At 36.8% G+C, this 17,994-nt stretch overlaps 1 protein-coding gene across 1 annotated transcript in view; it reads left to right on the forward strand.

Moving 5' to 3' along the window:
• Positions 1-4,211: 4,211 nt before the first annotated feature.
• The window catches only part of smal (smoke alarm), a 41,319-nt gene continuing 27,536 nt past the window's right edge, over positions 4,212-17,994 (forward strand). The window contains exon 1 of the mRNA XM_068295239.1: positions 4,212-5,054. The gene's annotated coding sequence lies outside the window, so the exon portion shown is untranslated. The remainder of the gene's footprint in view (positions 5,055-17,994) is intronic.

Below are 17,994 nucleotides of genomic sequence, written 5' to 3' on the forward strand. Positions count from 1 at the left end.
GTTTCAGTTACAGTTGCTGTGCGTCTGGTGCTTGGTCTGTGCGAAATTTTGGTCAATTAACACATCAACGAGCTTTTTAGCTTACCAGAGAGAACCCAATCCAACTGCCCCTTCCTTCCCCACTGCTGTCTAAAACCAGAAAAAAAGAAAAATAGAAGGCAAAAATTTTGACTTACTTAACTTGCTGCAACAATTTTGCAGTTTTGCTGTGTTTTTGATGCGCTTGAGGGATTAAGCCAAGGCAAGCAACATTGGATCAATGTCTGCCCAGGATGAGTACGAACTCAACCGGAGAAAGGAGAAGAGCACTGGCAGTCAAAAGGGATGCGGTTCGAAGAGGAATTCAGTATCATGTCTGGCTGGCCATTGATGAGTAGAAAATTGCGTTTTAAAAATCACTGCCACTGGCAGCACACTAGCTGAAGGGCGGAAAACTGTATTAACAACTCGTGCATTCTATCCGGACCAGAGCTGGGCAGGATTCATGGACGATGATTGCAAGAACATTGGCTCTCGTCTATAGAAAGTAGTTGCCAATTAGATGTTTGTTAGTTTGAGCTTTAAATTGATTGGATATCAGTGTTAAGTTGGCATATGAAGACAGCATAGTGCAAGGTGTGGGCCAGGTAGAAACGATATTGGGGCAAATTGACGCAAAATTAAGCAAAATGCCATAGAGAAATATTTGGGCTTTTTAATTTAAAGAATTTTGAAAGTTGTGCATCAGTTGGAAATGATATTGCAACGAATCTGTGTAAATGAGTTTTGAATTTAAAGAATTTTTGTATTTGTGACGAAATTTATGATTAAATTTTTAAAGTCAGATGGCGAGAAGATGACTGAGATAATAAAGTCCTTGGTCCAGTTTAAGCATTCTTTAAGTAAATTATAAATGACATTTTATGGAACTATCCTTTATAGTGTATACATGACAAAAACAGAAGTTAAATGTGGATAGATCTGGCCTTGATCCAATGTTGACTTTTGCTTAATTTTGAGTGAAAATCAAATTCAGCAATCGCCTTTTTTTTTAAAAGAGAATATCAAATTTTGGTTTCGTCTATTGTTTTTGGAATCGAGTATATGTATGAACGATCATTCATCAAATACTATCTTAATTTTCATTAAATCCAAAAAATATTATAAACTTCGGAAACAACTAAAATTATACAGCTCAGGGTGGGAATTTCGTATCATTAACTATATTATCTCTGATAATTTCTTCCTCTCATGCAAACATTTGCACTCCAAGCCAAGACTTGCTTGGATAACCTTCTTTAATTGAGAATAGCTGACCTAACCGAACCTAATCTAGACGCAATATATCTCAATATGTGCAGTCCCTTTGCAAACAATCGTTAAACTGACATCTTAAGGTAAACACATCTAAGAAACGTACAGTCAGATACTACATCTACATGGAGAAGTTCTCCTATACGCTAATCGTCTTTTGCGCTGATAAATTTATCGAATTCTTGTAGTGTAAATATTCATTCATGATAAGCATACCAGTTGTCAGCGCCTGTTGTTGTTGTTGGTCTCTGACGATTTGTATATTTATTCAGCCAGTCACGTTGATTGCATTTTTGTGTAAATTCTTCTTGCCCATGCCATAACCGTTTTTTTGTTTGTTTTTGTTAAATGCCTTTCGTCTCGGGATTTCAGGCAAACAAACCCAAATGGACAACGCGCATGCGCAACAGTTCTCCATTGACAGAAAGGCCTTCTTCTGCTGAGTTATTGTATGAAGTTGGCAAATGTTCATTGAGCGCATTTGTTTGCATAAATGATAAATGGTTTAAATTGTACAATTTGTCATTGATTTCAAATGGATTTCCTGTAGGAAATAGTCAGTAAGTTAGATATATTCAAAAATAGTTGATTTTTTTCAATAGTTAAAAGTTAGATGAAAATATGGCCAAAAACCTGTTACACTTTAACATCTTGCTAAAGTCCTTCCTTTACTTTTTGGCTCGTAAATTGACTTTAACGCGTGCCATCTTCAAAGTTTGCGGCCGCACTCCTTCAACTTATAAGTTTGCTTTCCCCTCACATTCGACTCGACTCCTCGAGAGGCCCCCTCAGTGTGCCATCTCCAGTCATTCGTTGACTACCTTCCGCTTACATCAAATCAATTGCCGTCTCTGTCAGAGTTTCCTTACCAATATTCAACTCACGTACATGCATATCAATTGTTGCCTGGGCTAGCTTCGAGGCAAATTTCGGTCCGACTTACTGCCTTCCCAACTGAATGGCTGACTGACTGGATGACTGACTGACTGAATGAATGGATGAGGAGAATGAATGACGGGTTGCTTTGTCTTAACTTTAACATCGACAGACAACTGCGTGTTCACTGTCTATTCTTTGTATATGATATGGTTACTCAATATGCATAATTCTCCAACTGTCTGTTAAGTTAAATGTCGATTTCATGCTAAATTTCAGTTAACAATAGGTAAATATCCAGTAATGAAAGTTTGCAATTTTTGGTGAACTAAGTCGAATCGCTAAGAGAAGATGTGATTTAAATCTCTCTCAAAAAAGTGCTTTTAAGTTTCTATACGATAAAATTGGAGACATTATATATGTACATATGTACATGAAGAATTTATAAAGAAACGAAATTATTTTCTCCAAATATGTATGTTTGAAATATACAACACTTAGAAAGCATATCTCTATCGGCTAATCCCAAAATGTTTTTCTAATCCCTTTCGCTTTTAATCAAATGACTACCTCTTGAGCACATTGAAAGCATTCGTTGCGGCTCATTTAACTTTGTGGAAATTGTTTGATTTTTAGAAACCGTGTCACCAAGTCAAACATTCGAAAGTGACAAGCCGCACCGCGACACATTAGAAACAAAAGACAAAAAGAACTGGAACCCAAAACAAACAACCTTCTCAACTATGTATGTATGGCCAATCAATCAAACGCAAGACCATAAACCTCATTGTGATAGCATCTACAACAAGTGTTGGTTCCGTTCCCCGTTTGCCCAAGACTCTATCGGCAAGTTAATATCGCAGAAAAGCAACCGAAGGCGGCCATAAATCATGGCGAGATCGGCTCGCAGCAGCAACACCACCAGTATTAACAGCGGAATTCTCCAGCTCTGAGATTGAGATAGAGGGAGAGAGACAGAGATAGAATCTTGCCACTTTTGAAAATCTCAACAGCACTCAGCCTGATGCCACATAATGCCGCATTATGACAAGTTTGTGGCGCGTTACGCATACACACATTGGGTCTTGAGGGGGAGAGGAGGAATTCGTATCTTGTATCTTGTATCTTGCATTGTGCCTGTCGCCTGTGTGTGAATATCTTGATTAATGCGAGCGGCAATTATTGGAAATTCATCAGCCATACATACAGTACGTATGTACGTACATACATGACTCTGGGTACTCAATTTAAAATTAAACGCACGCTGACAACCAAAATGATACACTTTCGAACATTTTGACACAAATAGATCAAATGTGGTTAGATTAGAATAGTACTTTGAAAGCGATTGAATGTGCCCAGAGAAAGAGAATGGGTCTACCATCTACTGTATGTATTACCTATTCACCTGCCACCCACTTACCACCTATTACCCTTTCCATAGAAAGTAAAAACGAAATAAAATCAACAGTTCCCGCATATTTTTTTGTTTTGTTTCACATTGATGCCAAAATGTTTCGAAACAAACAGAACTACATGATAAATGAAAACTCTTATACTGCTTGGCAAAGAGAAACTGCTTGGCAAGTAAAGAGAGTAAGTGGCAACTTCTTAGGAGGTAAGTTAAATGTAACTTTAAGAGGTACAGGTAAAGTTCCTTTTGTACTGCGTTTGGAAGGTATTTATATAAAGAGAACAAGGTTAAAATTTGTAAATATTTTTACCAAGTTACAAAATAAATTTATTTAGTCAAGAGAATCTAAAGCAGCTTGTATGAAATCTCAATCAAACCACATGCCATCCACATTCAACGAAACTCTCTTATCTCTCGTTCTCTTATTACAAGACTCATAGAGACTCTCTCTCTCCCTGTCTCTCTGTATCTCTTAGCATCCACAAACAATCCCAGGCGGCACTCACACACTGGGTTTGCAGTGTTTGTTCGGTTTTTACATCGTTGCCGTTGTGTTAGAGGCTCCTGTGGAAGTTTACAACGTTTATTCAATTCAATCGCTCGTCAACCTTCGTGCGGCGCGTTACAAAGCAAGCGAAACGCAGGCATTTCCCAACGATTAAGGCAAACGGAGTGAATTTTCCTCTCCACCCCCACAGTGACAGTTATAGACCAAAAAAAAACGTCAGCGTCGTAGTCGCTGCTGCCGCTGTTGCTGCAGCAGAAAATATTCGTTCTCGGTTTGCGTTTTTTGGACGGTGGTTGGTGTTGCATTCAACTCCGATTCAGTCTCATCCCAGCGCTTGTGGCATCAACACTGTTGCTGCTGCGGCAAACAATCTTTTCGAGAAAAATATCCGTACGTACGTTTCTGTCGGTTATCGCGAATCGCGCGCGCGTGTATATCTATCTTTTTGGTATCATCCGTTGGATTATTGCTCTGTGAACCCAAAACACGAAAAATCAAAAGAAATAAACTCACAAGCAACCAACAAGAAATGCCCTAAAATGCGGCAACTGTGTGCATTTGCCGCAAGGCGAATTGTGTGAAATTTGTGCTAACTAAAGAAAAATAAATAAATAAACCAAGGCTGCGCACTATGTAAAGAAAAAGCAAGGAATTAGAGCGTTCAGTCCCATAGAAAGTATCTCTAGTTAGAGTACTAAACATATCAAAACAACAAATATAAATCTGCATTTGTGTATTGCATTTTTCTTAAATAAAAAAGCAAAGAAAATAATCTGCTAATATCACTTTACTGTACTACCAATTTGGTAACAAAATATTAAACAAGTTTATACAAAAATATTATATACACTTGCACCACTCAAAAAAGGATACAATCAGCAAAAACGAAACAAAACCCAACGGCGAAAATACTTGAAAATTAAATGCAAAACATAAACAATATTTTCAAAGTTGAACGCTTAGGTAAGTTAAAGAAAAAGGTGTGCTAATTTAAAACAAAAAAGCAACTAAAAAGTTAATTAAGTAAAATGTTAGGAATATGTGTAATAAGTGTAATATGACGTTTTACAATATTTGACAAAAATGTTTGAAATTAAACAAACAAAAATATAAATTTTGTGCTTATGACATTTTCTAATAAGATTTTTTTTAGTTTATTTTCCAAACCCCTCTCGAAAAACCAGTGCCATGTGTATAAATAAACAGAATACGCTGAAAAAGCAAGTTTTACCCAAAACTTAATTAACTCAAAGATATTGAAGTCAGCAACAATTAAGATTAAACAAATCTTATAATTAAAAAATCTTTAGCCAATATTCTTTTCTTCAAAATAAAGAATATTATTAAGAAAAACAACAAAAACTTGTCTTGATGACCAAATCAACAGTTTTTTTTCTGTTCAACTCAATGAAACAAATAAATACAAGCAAAGGCAAATAAAATTGCATAAACAAATGTCGAGTCATAAAATAATCATCGATTGACAGGAAAAAAAACCAATAAAAATATAAATGAGTAATTCAATCGGATATCAAACGAGCCGACAAATTAGAATTAGCAAATAATTTTTAATTGTTTTACATAATACAAGACATAGAAAATGGGAAAAAATCTATTTGGTTTAATTGAATATAATAAATTAGATATAGTTAATTGTATTAAATATAATCATTCGTTTCAATTGATGGCCGTAATAGTTTAACAAATTATCAAGTGTGAAATACTTTTCTCTCTGTTTTTTATAGGAATATGAAAAGATTTTAAACTTTGAAAAATGTTAAACAATTTGTATCTAGTTTCGAAAAATCTTACGAAAATGTTGTAACTTTTCAAATGTAAGTCTTAAATTTGACTACAAAAGTTATTCTGCTGCAACAAATTCTTGTTACCAAGCTTTGCGAAACTATAGATTAATACTCTATTAGTTAGAGATTACAAAGAAAGTCATACATTAGTAACAGAGTAAACATATTCAAATATCATTTACATATAACGATATAACTTCTTTATAGTTTAACGGATATTTAACTTTGATTAGTCTTATCTAAATTTCTTTACACCTTTCTTCTTGACTTTATCAGATACTTTTCATTCCATGCATATCTAACCTAATTTCATTATCAAAACCGAAAAATGACTAAAATGCTTTCCCCTCTATCTCTCTCTCTCGTTCTGTTTCCCATTTTGGAATACCACACAGATTCCTATAAACAAAAGAAGAAAAAAAAACTAAGTCGAGTATGTAGAAACACAGCCAAAAGAATTCTCCCCTCTAACGCATTAATTAAACACAAATTAACAAAAAGTCAAACTGTCAACATCTTGGGCTAATCAAAATAACCTGCTATATCTTATGCGATACGAAATGTTACAACCAGAAGCACTAGGTCATAAAAAATAAACACAGAAAAGAAATACAAGACGACGAAGAAGAAAATAAAGAAATGAATTTCTTTCAAGAAGAAAAGATTTTTATCTAACAGATGCAGCTAGTTGTTGGGTTTGATTGTATCTCAAACACTCTTACACTCACACACTCACACATATAGCCAGTAATTTCATAATTTCCTTCTTTTTTCTTCTTCATCAAGGTAATTAAGTGGAAATATGTTTGGCAATTAAACTTCTTCTCTCTGTGCCAGCACCCCTCACCCTCACTCTCTTCCTCTTTTCATTTCATTTCATTTCTCGCCCCCTCCATTTCTTAAGTAGTTATTCATTTGTTTAGAATTGAGTGAAGAAGAGATATCTGGCAGGCAGTAGCCAGAGTAATCGCGTATGCATAATTAATTTCGTGTAAAAATCATAATTACAGCAATTAAAATTTTTGTGTAAACAAGTTGGCAGCACCCCTCAGGCGCCATTGAGGCATAATCTTAAGAAAAAAAAAACAAAACCAAGCAACTTTTTTTCCGCCTTCCTCTTTTCCTCTGTTAATGATGAAGAAAATCTTGTTTGTGGTTTTATCTTAATATGCATAAGTTTCGATAGGCGGGGTAAAAAAAAAACATCTTTCGTTGTAGACTAAGCAGATTCTTATTTGTGTGAGTGATTGAATGATTAAGTTTTGTTAAACGAAAATAAAAACGCTGATTGAGATATTTTTCCACAGGTTTCTTTTTTGTCAATAGATAAGAAATCTTTAATATTGATAGGAAGTTTCCAGTTTATTATTTGTTTTCTGTGTGTTTAGTTTAGATAATTCTAATTCCATTTTAAACATTTACGTTACAAATTCCAACTGTCAAATTAATCGCCTTCTAAGCTTTCCACTTGGCTGACAACTTGAAATATTTCAGATACTTTAACACATAACTTTTTTTTTGGGGGGTTTTTTCTTTGGTTTTTTTTGTTGGTGGTGTACTAATTAAGCGACGCCACCACAAAAAGAAAATTGAAAGGAAATGAAGACCAACAAAAAAACACAAGAAAATAAAAACTGTTGAAAACTTCAAGTTGCCTTTAAGCTTCTAAAGACACACAACAAATGTGGCAGCATATAAAATACCAACAACAAGAACTAAGTAAGTAAGCTGGCGCCAAGTCATTACACGAAAAATTCTCAACAACATGCCAAGTAATAGACACACACACAGAACACTTGGACACGTAGATATGTACATACATAGATACATTTGGCTACTTTTTATGAGGCCGCAACACTTGAAAATTTTTCACAAGTGCAACCAGAATAAAGAAGAAAAAGGAACCTCAAAAAATTGAGACTATAAAACAGAGAGAAACAGCGAAATGGAGAAACCTAAAGCCAACAAAAAATTGTATCTCTTCCTTGAACGAAATTGTGGCACCTGTGTGCATCTATATGTTTATGTGTATCTTCTGCTGTGTATCTTTTGTGCGCCGCCAAAACAAATAAACTTTGGGGCAAGTTATGACAGTCCAACGACTCGAGGCGACTCGCTGTGGTCGTTTGTTGTGGTCGCATTTTCTTCTTGTTGGTGGCTCGGCCACCGCACAGGAAACATTATTCTTAGTTAGATGCTAATTAATTAGAAGACAGGGCCGAAGAGGCAGAACGACAGGCAGCCAGACCAGGCAACACATTGGCCCCTAGGCTATCTGCTACATGTATCTACATATATTCTATGTATAACCGAAAGGCCCAAACACCAACTATGTGGGAAGATATGTACAAGTGGTTCTGTTAGGACAGAGAACTTCTGCGGCAAACGGAGAATGACAGTTTCGCCTCAATGCCTTGATGGATATAAATTTTCTTGATTGCTTTTTCTGCCAGAGCAGACACAACAAGCAAAACAAACAAACATTCACACAGACACGCAAGATTCAGGTGCAAAAATGAGAGAAAGGCAAAAAACTAAATGGCAAATGCAATAATTTTCACATTAACAGCCCACAAAAAAACCAAAAGAGTTAAATAGAAGCCTAAGAATGTGTATTCCATTAATGTCTTAAGAATATTTCATTCATAAAGACGTTTATGTGAATTATACTACACCTAATGCTGAATGCTAAACAACATTGATTCTAAAAATAAACCAGAAATCTTTATAATAAATAATTCAAAAAAATTCTATACAATGGTGGACAAGTTTCTCAGTTGCTTGTTGGTTAATTTTTTAACTATCTAATGCATTTTAAATATCAAACTCACTTAATAAATTAAACTTGAGAGATGAACGATAAAGAGAGGTTTTAGAATATGAATAAATTCAAATTCTCTTTAATCAAGAATAAATAGTCGGGATCAAATTCTTCCAATTATAAGGCAAATTATCTTTGGTCTAATTTCATTTCAAAATAAAAATGGTAAAATAGTGAAACAGAAAGTTCGTTAGTTCTTAGTTCTTCCATTTCTAAAATATTTATAGACAATTTTCACATTAGAGACAATGCGACAATTTTCAAGTGTCATGTAGGACTCTTTCCCATAATGTCCTTTAAGTAACCCAAGAGTCATATTTCAAAAGGCCTCTACATAAATGTTTAATAGGTTTTTCCCTTTTGGTGAAATGCATTTGAGATTATATTTCTTGATTTTCATAAATTTTAGAATGTCCACTCTGCCTTTTCAAGTTGATAATGGCCATCTTTGGTGTAACCCTTTTTGAGTTTCGACAGCATTTGGCACTTTAACCCTGCAAAACATACTAACAAACATCAGATGCTCTAATTACATACATAGAAAAAAAAAAACAAAACAAAACAAGTTTCTGGGCAACCCTCGAGTTGAATTTTTGTTCTGGCCTAAATGGGCAAGTTTCATTCAAACATTTTTGACACCTGGCATGTGGCCCGAGGGCGGCAGTTAAAGAGGAGTGGAAATTCAGGCACAGGGGAATAAAAAATTTACATGAGGAATTTTGTTGGTTGGGTCTAAATGAATCTTGTCTATTAAATGTGTTGACTGTGAAAAATTAGTTTGCATGTATGACAAAACTTTTTCAAACTGATACCAAAAAAAAATTAGAGATGAGGAGTGGACCTTGATTAATGAATCGAGACTCGATTGTTGTGTGTGTTGCATACATGAGTTGCATTTGGCAACTTAGAACTTAATTACCAAACCAAATTTGTTGTCTCCCGCATTTATTTCTTGTGTGTGTGTATTTTTTTGGGGCTCGGCTCGGAGACGACCCTGAGCTAATGACGTTTTATTGTTTTGTGATGCGTAAAATGTTTTTGTTCACGTAGAATCCATAAGTCGGTCCGACCAATGGCCAATTTTCCAAAAAGAGAGTCTTGCATGAATGCCTTTAACAAATCGACAGACAAAAGAGACGACTAAAGAATAGGAGGTGGAGTTTGAAGAAGAAGGCTACGTAATGCATGCGGGAAGTCATCATCGTCAGGCGCAACTTGATGACGAACGGCGATTCATTTCCGTTCAGTGTGGTTTCGGGAGAGTCAGAGAGTGAGATCGGGGCACTCTTCTACACATATATTTATACTTAATAAGTCTTCAGACTTCAGTCTGATCGCAATTTTATTCAGTGAACTGTAACCGAAAGTTAATTAGCTCAACGAAATCGTCATCGGCATTATAATTTTACGAGAGTGTATGCATGTACATATATATGCACTCATCTAGGGGTTCTCCTTCTCATGGTAGGCAGTTTTACATAAACAGCGACAGTGTCATCAAGCATGATAAGGGTCGATCCAAATGATGGCTAAGGAAATGTCGCAGCACTTTTAATAAAAACACAAGAAGAGAGAGGAAAAAAGCAGAACAAAATGCACAAACAACTAAAAAAGGAAGTGGACCTTTGTGTGCGTGTGTGTGTGTGTGGTCTATCATGTGACGAGAAAAGGGTTTGACTTTGCTGATACAGTACTGTGAGAATATTTAAATTAGAACAAATATACATACCTACATCGAGCAGAAGAACAAAACAGAAATGAAAAGTCTTCAATCAATGTTCATAAAAACAAAAAACTTAAAGAAATTAAACAAAAATTAAGAAACCAAAGGGAAAAGAAAGCAAAGTCCCAAGAAAATACTAATAACAGGGTTAAGTCAAACCGATTTGAATTATGTTTTTTTAAGCATTCATATATAAATATGGAAATTTTCTAAAAGGAAATGCAGGAATCGCATTTATTGAGTGAAAGTTACTTAACTATATCTTCAACTTAAATTGAAAAACAAATATATATAATTTAAAGTGACCCTTAATAATGTTGTAATGGACTGAAAATGTTTAAAAGTACAATTTTGAGCACTTGAAACTTCGACAATCCGTGTAAAACTATTCATTATTGTTTAAACATTGATCTGGTTATAATAATCTCTTTAAAGTAAGATTTAGGCAAAGAAAAAGCTGGTAAAAATTTTATAGAAATGTCAAAAGAGTTTCTTTTTATATGATCTCCACCAACCTTTCCTTCAATTTTGTCATTCACATTGAAAAAGTTTAAAATTTTCGCAACTTTTTCTAACATAACAGAAATAATCGCTTAATAGTTCTCAGCTTGTCTTGGCCTGAACTTAAAAGTTTTCAATTTTTGTTAGTTTTCAATTTTGCTAGCAATTGAATACTGGTAAAACAATTTGCCAATACAACTTAAGTCAAGTAACCACTAAGCTATTCATTTAATGCTCATTACCTTATAAAAAAAAAAAAACAAAAAAACAAGAGGCAACCACAAACACATACAGATAGATAGAGAAAGAGACAAATCCAAAGCTAATAAAAAGGAAACCTAAAACCTTTCCTGCCACACAGTGGCCCCAAACAAGCGTTAAATTTTATGACCACAAAACCCGCAAACCGATTTGAAACCCAACGGAACAACAGAAAAAAAAACAACAAAAAACCAAACTTTGTGTTTTAACATGCCGCCCTGTTCCGGGAGCCATTAAAGACCCGCTGCCTTAACCATATGTTTCGACTTTGTGTCTATATGTAGTTATTTGTATGTTGTTGGGCCCCAACTATGTCACAATTGTCTAAAAAAGACTAAACATGATTTCTATAATCAAGAAAAAACAATAAAAAATTGTTGGTTAACTATAAGCCACACGTGTGCAACAAAAGGTGGAAAGACACACACAAAAAAGAAACCAACAACAGCAATCGACCAACATATATCTATGAAAGATTTTGAGACCTCAACATTGCAATGATGATTAGAGGCAATTTAACTAATTGCAATCATTTGTTAAATGTTGGGTTTGTCATAAACCATAATGAGCAAACAACATATGGACAACGGAGTTGTCTTTCGATTCACCTGGTTTGTTGTTGTCTCTAGCATTTACCATGTGAGTGCTAAAACTTAATCAACCATGGCTAATTTGTCTGGACCAAAAAGCACACAAAGAGACACAACACGAACAAAAACACAATGAAAAATGATGTACCAACTCGCTGAGGCACAGCTGCAATTGCACATTGAACCCTTTTAGTCCTCTTTCAAAAAACCGAAAAAAAACCCAACTCCAGCTCCGAAAACGGAAAACAAAACAAAAAAATCGATAGAGCTTGAGTCTGAGCCCCTCAACCCACATGTCATCCGTGTATGTCCTGGCCACGCTCCGTTGATCGGCCTAACGACTGTCTGTCCACCCTACTACCCCATACCCTCTGCCCACTTTTTACCCCCTATACTTTTATACCACCTACATAACCCATCTTTATAACTCTGTGTCTCTATATGTGTGTGTGCTGGCATTTTTGTCTCGTCATTCTCATCCTGTCAATCAGCTCTTTGTTGTTGCAGCAGCCACTTACTACCGCCTCATTGTCAATGTCGTCGTCGACTCAACTCAACTCAACTCAAACTCAACCTCTCTTCTGTCATCTCCCAGAAAAAATGTTTTCAAAAAACATTTTTACATATTTTTTTCGCTTTTATAATTCATAAAAATTCCTATAGAGGCGTACCACACACGATGATGATGATGATGATGACGAGGAGGACGATGACAAACCGCAGACAAAGCGGGCAACAGGATGTTCAGTGGGGGTGCCGAAAGTTCTGTTACTTCAATTGATTGTCAAACTGGCAGACAGAGGAAGAGCGAACTCAGGTTTACCAGCTTAACAAGTTGATAAAAGGAACTAAAAGGCAGTTACTAAAAAAAAAAATACACCGCTGTATACCATTTTTCTGATTTATCAAATCTTCAACTTTTTTAAGATGTCATGAAAATCTCTCTCCCTCTCTCTTTAGTGGGATTTAGTATTAAACAACGATCTTTATCCTTTTGATACATTTTGTTTTCAAGCAAATATCATTTGTTCTCTATTTTAAACCAATTTGATTTAATAAAATGGATATATGAGTATAATTCTTATTCTATAAAAACTTTTTTTCGACTTGTTTAACGTTTTTGACGGTATAGACACTTTTCTATATCTTTTTATAAATGCTGTCAATATCCTTTGGCTTCCGTGTTTGCGCCCCGCCTTCCCCTAGAAACATCCTGTTTGTATTATTGACATGTGAAGACTGTCAGGCTGCCACTTTAGAGCAAACCACTCCCACATCTACATATGTACATACATATGCCATGCGACTCTCAACCCTTTTTAAGCACTTTACTCACCACTTATAACATGCATAAAGTCTAGAATTTGCCGCATTCTTTTTAACAAAATATGAACAGAGAGAGAGTGAAGAGAGAAAAAACTCGACTAATTTGATCCCCAGGCGCTGCTTGAGCCTGTCGGGCTGTCGGCTGGTTGCCCCTTTCATTCTAGGGTGTCTTTACTTCACTTGCCTTTGCCCTTCTTACGCTCCAGTGCTTTGCTGTGATTTCCTCAGCTTACCAAAGCGTGAAACATTTTTTCGCAACCTTGCGACCTCACACGAATGCAAAGCCAACCCAACGCCCACTTACTCACACCCACTCACTCACAATCATCCGCCGAGGCATAGAAATTCAATATTGCTCTCTATGTCTATGCTAATGAATAGCTCGACCAAAATGTGGGGGCAGCTCTTCCCTTTTTGGCGTCTTCTCCCTATCTCTTCTCTTGCCATGTCTTTCTTTTCGATTTTTTTTTTTCGGTTTTATTTATTTTTCCGGTTTCCTGTTCGCCTCGTTTTTGCTTTGCTGCTGCTGTTGCCTTTTTGCGGTCTGACGCAGCAACTGAAAGTATGCAACACTTTTTTCGCATGTTGCTTTTTGCATATTTAATGGTCGACATCGTCCATAGAAAGGACAGACAAAATGGCGGCGACGTCGTCGTCGGCAGCAGCAGCACCGATTTTCCTCTATTTTCTTTTTTTTTCATTCTTTTTCGGTTAGACCTCTGTGGTTAGGCGTTGATTTGTGGGCGCGCTTCGTTTGTTTGTCGTATCTATTTGCGGTTGGTAGGAGTCAGGGACCTGATGTGACTTTAATGAACTTGGCTACTGTCGAAAATCAATACAGGGGAACGGGCTTTAAGTGCCTTTAAGCCCTCAAACTTTTCGCCAGGCTTTCGAGTGGATGACAGACAGACAAACACACTCACACACACACAGTCACAATTGTACGTACGAACGCAAGAGAGACAGTCAAGAGTCGACAGAGTCTCAAGCCTGTCACAATAATAGAAAAATACATCATGTGGGGCAAGAGACAGCTCCAGAGAGTACAAGAAGTAGTAGTAGAAGTGAGTGGGTGAAAGCATAGGCAAGAGGGTTAAAACGGAAGGGGCGAGGCTTCTGCATGTTCGCCAGACAGTTACAGGCAAATAAAAAAGTTGTCAACTGTCTTTGGTTTTTGTGGCCGGGTATGCAAATTTTTTTAAGCTCAGTATATACATAGAAGTGAGTTCCCAAAGAGAAAAATTTAAGGGGGAGAGAGGGGATAACTTCTGCTGTGAATGAATATTGAGAATTTTTGTTTCACAAAGTCTTTTAACAGTTTTGAATGCCAGTGATCAGTGATTATTTATCATCTTTATATTCCGAGTTTGAAGGTGGTTAAATATGGGCGTATATGTAGATGCTTTATAAATCATCTTAAAGTCTAGACGTTAAGTTAGTTATCTAAGTCAACGTAAGTTAACTAAGTGTAAATGGATACTTAGTTAAAGTGTAAATGGATACTTTATTTTATTTATTTAAATGCATTTACTTGACTTTAAAAATAGAAACTGTTGTTTTTTATCAGTTAGTGTAATAATCACTAACTAAAACATTTCTTGTTCGTTCCTACTCTCTCCATTCATTAGTCAATGGTTTTTTTTTTTTGCGAGTTTTTTTTTTTTTTTTTTGAGTGACGCCTCCACAAGCTATTATTAAAACATCAAAAGTGTTGGCCATCAAATGTGACAATAGTCAGCAGAATCATGCAGACAGTGTGTAAGCTAGGCTTTAGTTCCTGTATGTGTCTCCAGAGAGATAGATAGAAAGAAGGAGGGAGGGAGTGAAGGAGTTACATGATGTCTGTCTTTCTCTGGTTTGTTGTTCTTGTCTCTAGTTAGACAGTTGTCTTCCGTTTGGGCTTCAACAAAGTTGGAAGTTGGTGCTGCTGTCTGCGTTGTCATTTGATTTGATTACAACTGGGGGGAAATTCGAGTCGTCGCCGTTGCTGCAACTGTCTGCTTAGTTGATGGATTATATGACGTTGTCTGTCTGTCTGTCTGTCGGTGGGTCGGTAGTTCGGTTTGGGTTTCTTTCCCTCTCTCTTTTAACTGGGATATGGAACCTACCCGCATGTTGTTGGGCTTTAAGCAGGAGTTAGGAAACTAACTGCAATCGCAGCCAATTTGTCTAGTAAAACACCCACCCAGACCACCAACCCCTCCCCACCCCGTAGACCTCTACTCAACCCGGAGCCTGTTTAAATGCTCGACTGTCTCTTGCTTGATTAGCGCCGCTGAATTGACAGAAATTGTCACTAGCAGAGCCACATGGCAGCTGATGCACATGGCTGGCAACTAAACCTAACCCAGACGCAACCCATCACAATTTGCGTCACTTGTTGTAGACGCATTAAGTCGTAGCCATCCAAAACCATTCCCAATCCCCAGCACAACCAACACGAAAACATCATACCCCATTCTAAAGCAGACTATTCATCCTTTCACCATTCCATTTCCATCCATTCCAGTCGATGTGTGCATTTTGGGTTGCATTTTTTACTATGGAAAAACCCAAGCCCGAGGCACGTCAATTGCTTAATTGATCAATTTAATTTGACACTCATTCAAACACTCGATGCTCCACGCGTTTTGCGTTCAGTCAGATAGACAGACAGACAGACAGACAGACAGTGGAAGATAAATATCTTTTGCTCCCGATTTTCAGCGCAGTCAACTTGCTTTTTGTATTTCGATTTATGCAAATTGTGTCGGGCCATGTGGCCTACTATGCATACATATAACATAGTATACATATATCTCCTCTTGAATACACACGTTCCAGATTCTTTTCCATGAAAACTGTGCTTCATCAATTAATCAATTTGGTTGTTCGAGGGATTTTAGTTTGCTTTTCTCTTGTTGTTGATGTTGTTGTTATTGTGGCTGCTGTTCGAGTTAATCAGGAAGTCAGCCGAAAAAAACACATTTTGATGTTTAAATTTTTAGCGGGCTTCGCCTCGGCAATTTGTTTTTAGTTTTCAAATGGGAATTGGAGTAGAAATGTGCGTGAATGTGTTGACATTTAAAATGTGGAACGTTTTTTTTCCTATTTCCCTCTACATAAATGATTGATGAATGGGTAACCGAATAGGTTAGTTAGCTAAATTGAATGAACAGATGATGGTGCTTATAGTTAACATAGAGTAACAAAGTTAATTATACTTTAAAGAGTAGGAAGTTGAAGATTTGCAAAAATTCTTGCTCTGTTTGTGCATTGCAATACCCATCCATTATATCAGTCTATAATCTACACCCAAGCTGGGAGAGCATAACCAATGATCATTGGGGAAAAGAAACCCCGTGTCTACCATTAGCCTAAGACTATTTGGCGATAAATCTCTTATGACAACCATTAAAAATGCAGTCAGAAATTGCTAGGCCTTGCCGCCTTCCCTCAGCATCTTGGCCCGATAGCTGCTGCCGCTGCTGCTGCTAATGCCTCTCTTTTAGAGCCAATTGAGCGTGTAATTAACTAACTGTACATTTCAATTTATGAAATATTCACCGAACGAAAAAATGCAGAAAAACAAACAGCAAACGGCAAAAGAAGTTGCCCAACTGGCTGGCCAGAGGCTGAAAAAAAAAAAAAAATAATATCAAAGCACCGCCAGGTGGTTCAAAAGAAGCAGCAACTTGGCTCGCGGCCATGCCACAAGTCCGAGAAGCTAGTGTCACTATTAATTTAACCTACATTGTGTATGTCAGTGTGAGTGTGTGCAGACCGACTATGATATTTCTCTCTCTCTCTCTTTCTCTACTTTTTCTTTGGATATTTTCTAATTTGTTGGCCAACTCTCAAAAGGCTAGACAACTGGGAACCTGGGGACGTTGAAAGATGAGCAATTAAGCGCTGAGTTATTGACAACAGTCAAGGGAGAAGGACACAAACACACACACACACACACACAAACAGTATACATATACATAGGTGTAGGTGTAGGTATCGGTATCTCAGTCAGGCAGCAGGCAGCAGCTGTGTGACAAATTACCCCATGACATAGCCCGTTTTCCTGCATGTGAGTTTTGTGATGCAGCAGGATGCCATCGTAAACCGTAAGGTACTAAGGAGCATTGGCCAAGTGGAAAGTGGGGGGTGAAGATAGGTTGCTTACAACAAACCTGGATGGCCACATTTGTTAGATAAGCATCATCAGCAGCAGCAATAAAGAGGACAGTCAGCAAATGTATCCAAGCCTGTAACCCGACTACACAGATACAGAAACAATTTTTTTTTTTTATAGTTCAGAAAGGGTCTTTAGCCACTGGCATAGATATATAGAAAAGAGTTATTTACTCTTCAGAGTGGACAATGCAAATGAGTCAGTAGATAAAATCGATAAGCAGATGCATAAGATGTGTATCTAATGACAAGAAGATGCTTCTTTTATATATTATTTCTGTTTCTTCTTCTTTTTGCCCAGACTTAAGCCCTTTTTATTTTGCTTCTAATTAGTTTTGCCGCTTCTCTAGAAATTCTGGCTCGTATCATCTCGTCTCGTTTTACCCCCAACTCATTAAAATTAAAAGACATCAAAAGAAATTTGCAAACTAAACACAAACAGAGGGCAAAGAGCCTAGAATGTCCTTTTTGCCGGCTGACTGGGCCGTACACCACCACCTCCGCATCTGTGCCCTCCGCTTCCATCTTCTATAGCTGGCTGAACTAAGCCTTGTGTCATCTCTCTTTTTTTTTTACCTTTTGCCCTTTTTTTCTGCCATAGTCACCCAACATTTTCCCCCATACTTCCTTTTGCCTCTCTTTCTCTCTCTCTATATATGTATGCCGCACACTTTCCATAAACTAAATAAATTTCTTAAGGTTCCTTTAGCCACCC

This window comes from Drosophila tropicalis, unplaced genomic scaffold (assembly GCF_018151085.1).
Source record: "Drosophila tropicalis isolate 14030-0801.00 unplaced genomic scaffold, ASM1815108v1 contig_845, whole genome shotgun sequence".
NCBI classification, from domain to species: domain Eukaryota; kingdom Metazoa; phylum Arthropoda; class Insecta; order Diptera; family Drosophilidae; genus Drosophila; species Drosophila tropicalis.